Below are 4,867 nucleotides of genomic sequence, written 5' to 3' on the forward strand. Positions count from 1 at the left end.
TTACCAAGCATGATATCCTTCTCCAGGGAACAGTCCCTCTGAATAACATGACCACACTATAAGAGACAAAGTCTGGCCATTCTCTCTTCTAAGGAGCATTCTGGCTATACTTCATCCAAAACAGATTTTTTCATTCTTCTGGAGGTCCATGGTATATTCAATATTCTATGCCAACACCACAATTCAATTGCATCTATTCTTCTTTGGTCTTTATTTATTATCCAGCTTTCACACACATATAAGGCTATTGCAAAGACAATGGTTTGGATTGGGCTTACCTTAGTCCTCAGAGTGACATCTTTGCTCATTAACAATTTAAAGAAGTTTTTGCAGTGTATTTCCCTGGCATAACACTTCTTTTGTTTCTTGACTGCTGCTTCAATGGGCATTGATTGTGGATCCAAATAAAATGAATTCCTTGACAACATCAGTTTTTCTCCATTTATCATGATGTTTCTCATTTGTCTAGTTGTGAGAAATTTTGTTTTCTTTCTGTTGAGATATAATCTATACTGAAGGCTGTAGTCTTTGATCTTCATCAGCAAGTGTTCAGGTCTTCCTTGCTTTGAGCAAGCAAAGTTGTGCCATCTTCATATCAGGTTTTTAATGACTCATCCTCCAATCATGAAGTCATGTTCTTACTCTTATAGTACAACTTCTCAGATTATTTCCTCAGCATGCACATTGTATAAGTATGATGAAAGGATAAAACCCTGATGCATACCCTTCCTGATTTTAAGCAATGCAGTATCCACTTGTTCTGTTTGAACGACTGCCTCTTTGCCTATGTACTGGATACTCATGAGTACAATTAAGTGTTCTGAAATTCTCCTTCTTCTCAGTGTTATCCATAATATGTTATGATCCACACAGTTGAATGCCTTTGCATAGTCAATAAAACACAGGTATACATCTTTCTGGTATTCTTTGTTTTCAGCCAAGATCCATGTGACATCAACAATGATATCTGTCATTCTACCTCCTCTTCTGAATGTGGCTTGAATTTCTGAAGTTCTTTGTCAATATGATGCTGCAATATATTTTTTTAATCATTTACAGCAAAATATTACTTGTGTGCGATATTAATGATATTGTTCAATAATTTCCTAATTCCTCTGGATCATCTTTCTTCCAATGGGCACAAATATAGATTTCCTCCAGTCAGTTGGCCAAGTAGCTGTCTTCCAATGAGTGTGCACCTCCAGTGCTGCCTCTGTTTGTTGAAATTTCTTAATAGGTATCCCGTCAATTCCTGGAGCCTTGTGTTTTGCCAAAGCCTTCAGTGCAGCTTGCAATTATTCTATCATTATATCATTTCTTAATCATGTGCTCCCTCCTGAAATGGCTAAACATTGACCAATTCTTTTTTTGTACAGTGAGTGTGTATTCCTTCCTTCTTTTCATGCTGCCTGCGTCATTCAATACTTTGCTTATTGAATTCTTCAATATTACAAATAGAGGATTGAATTTTTTCTTCAGTTCTTTCAGCTTGAGAAATGTTGAACATGTTCTTTCCTTTTGGTCTCCTAATTCTAGGTCATTGCACATTTAATTATATTACTTTATTTTGCCTTCTCAAGCCACCTTTGAAGTTTTCTGTTTAGCTTTATTACTTTATCATTTCCAGTGGGCCAGGAGCAAGAGGCAGAGCTGAAGCCCACAATTGAGCTGTCCTTCCCCCAGCTCCTAGGGCTGGAACTTTGAACTTAGATTTCTAGCCTCCTAAACTATAAGAAAATAAACTCCTGCTTGTTAAAGCCATACATTTGTGGTATGTCTGTTATAACAGCACTACAGAACAAAAACAACAAGCTTCCAACAGGTGCTCACAAGGAAGACTGGGGAAAGATCAGGTCACTCAAGAGACTGATAGGTATTATAGCAGGCTGATGACTGCTAAGGCTGACAAATCCAAGAGCACCAGATAAAATGGTAGAATGTTGACTCACAGGCTACAAAGGCAACAATCCCAAGATCAGCAGGCAACACAGCAGGCCCCTGGTTCAAGTCCAGGAACTGGAGATTATAATGGACCAAATGCAAGATCCAAAATGAGCAAAAAGCAAGACATCTTTCTCAAAGCTTTTCTATGCATACTGAAAGGAAGCCACACCCTGAAAGTGACTTCCTTTCAACTGATTGGCTGTTCACACTATATTCCACCATGGAAGTGATTACACCACATCCAATCTCATCATGGGGAATATTCTGGTTCTCTAATGCTACTATAACAGAAATACTACAAAGGATGGCTTTAACAGGAATTTATTCTCTTAGAGTTCAGGAGGCTAGAAGTCAAAATTCACAGTGCCAGCCCTCGGGGCAGGGTGAAGGCTCCTTAACTTTGGACTTCAGTTCTGCTTCTTATTCCAGGCTGACTGGAGTTGGAGATTTCTTGTAACTCACGCAGTTGCTGGCTACTGAGGCTGATGAACCTCAGGTTGGCAAGTAGAATGGCACAATCCCAAGACTGGAAGACCACACACTGGTTCAAATCCAAGAATAATCCCAAGATTGGCAGTATCACAGCAAGCCATTGAGATGGAGACAGCCAAATGCAGGATCCAGATGTGCCAAAAAGCTAGAGATCTTTCTCAAAGTTTCTCCATATACACTAGCACCAGGCCACACCCTGAGGGCCACTATTTAGCTGCTTAGAGCAGATTCCACTATGCAGGAGATTGCAATCTGGTCATGGGAAATAACTACATCCAGCAGCTCAGCCACTCACAACCAGGCCCAGTCAAGTTGACACACAACCTTAAATACCAAAACCATAGTTTGTTTATTGATTTATGCATTGATTGGCACTTAGATTGTTTCTATCTTTTTACTATTGTGCATAATGCTGCAATGAACATGGGTGTGCATGTATCTGTCCGTGTCATGACTCTTATTTGTCTAAGATATATACCCAGTAGTGGGATTGCTGCATCATATGGCATTTCTATTTCCAACTTCTTAAGGGAGCACCATACAGCTTTCCACAGCAGTTGTACCACTGAGATGGAGACTCACTCCCACAAGCGGTGTAAGAAGGTTCCAATCTCTACATATCCTCACCAGCATTTGTTGTATTCTGAGTTTTTGAACTTTGTCATTAATGCTGGGTTAGATTAAATCTCATTGTTGTGTTGATTTGCATCTCTCTAGAAGCTAATAATAGTGAATATTTCTTGTGTTTGTTAGCTGCCTGGATATCTTCTTTGTTGTCTTTGCACATCAAATGATTTCCCCAAAAGAGTCAAAAGAGAATCTACAGATTTTGGGGAAAAAAAATTGGCGATGACATAGCAGAAAAGGGACTAATCTCTAAAATTTACAGGAAACCTCAACACTTCAACAACAAAAAGACAAACAATCCAACTAAAAAAATGTGCAGAGGATATGATCAGCCAAACATTTTGATGGAATTTAGCAACATTAAGAGTTTCTCACCATTATCTCATTTCTAAGGAATTGGCACTTTTAGAAGAAGGCCGTATCAAATATCCTAAAATTTTCACATTCACTGAAGAGAATTAGATGCACTATAGTAGGGACCATTTTTCACACAACATCCATTTCCATAGTTCCTCTTATGCAGTTAGCATGTATTAAACATTTGCTGTGGAACAAGCACTGTGCTAGGCCCTGAGTGCTAACCAGAAGGCTGGCAGTTCAAACCCACCAGCCACTACTCAGAAGGTAGGTTGGGCAATCTACTTCTGTAGTGATACCACCTCAGAAATTCAAGGAGGGGTTTCTGTGAATCCGATCCAACTCGACAGCAGTGTGTTTGGTTTGCTTTTTTGTATTCTTGTGGGAGAGTTAAAGACATTAATAAAATGCACACACTATCTTTATAAGCTGACATAAATGTTCTCGAGAAAAGAAACATGGGGTAGATGGAAGGCAGAACTGGCACATAATAAAATTTGTGGTTTTTTTTTTTAACATAATTGCTGAGTGTAGAAAATAGATTGGGGAAAAGCCAAGTAATTACTCAGTTAGTGGTAAAATGATCTGATATAACTTTGCAAAAGAACTGACTTTTTATATTAAACCAAAAGAAACCTCATTTTATGTGCACTTCTCTGAAACTTTGTAAAAGAAAACTTATATTCTGTATGGAAAAACATATAAGCTGGGAAATGTTCAGGCAAAGTTTCTCTATGTTTATGTAACTTTTGATGTTTTATTGTGTATTCTTTTCATGCATGTTTTAACTGGAATAGGGTCTTAGTAGGTGGCAGGCAAATATCCTTTGTTAAAACTTGTTCTAATCATTTGTTCTATAAAGCTTCAGAGTACAGTTACCAGTGAGACCAAACTAAATCATTTGTTTGTTATTTCTGAATCAAAGTATTATGTTAACAATATGAATCCTTAAAAGAAATCACAACACAAAATATATCTCTTTATAACCAGTCCCTACAGTTAAGCAGAAAATAATGCTGACAATATATTCAGCTAACAAACATAATATAGAGAAAATGTTAAATAGAATAATAAGGGAAATGTTACCTTTTTAGGAAAAGTGATTTAAAATAAACTATATTTCCAAACCTATGATGAAATATTTGCACTTTTATTATTCCATTTATCTATCATCTATAGATATATTTATGTCAAGTATTCCCCACCCTATTATTTTCTAAACCTTAGAAATGTTTAAGGCACCACTGCTTGCTTCCTCCTCCCTATCTAGTCTTAAATTCAGAATGCTTCTATTATATAAAGAATTTACTCCCTTCCCTTGAGCTTTGACCTTTTACTGCTTCACAAGGAAAGTAGGAATGCAAAATTATTTTATTTCAAATATCATCAAAGTTTAGAGCAATGGAAGAAAGTATACTTAAACCAAAATCAGAATTATTTTCCATCT

This window comes from Orycteropus afer, unplaced genomic scaffold, assembly GCF_000298275.1.
Source record: "Orycteropus afer afer isolate SDZICR_OR568_19922 unplaced genomic scaffold, OryAfe1.0 scaffold00071, whole genome shotgun sequence".
NCBI classification, from domain to species: domain Eukaryota; kingdom Metazoa; phylum Chordata; class Mammalia; order Tubulidentata; family Orycteropodidae; genus Orycteropus; species Orycteropus afer.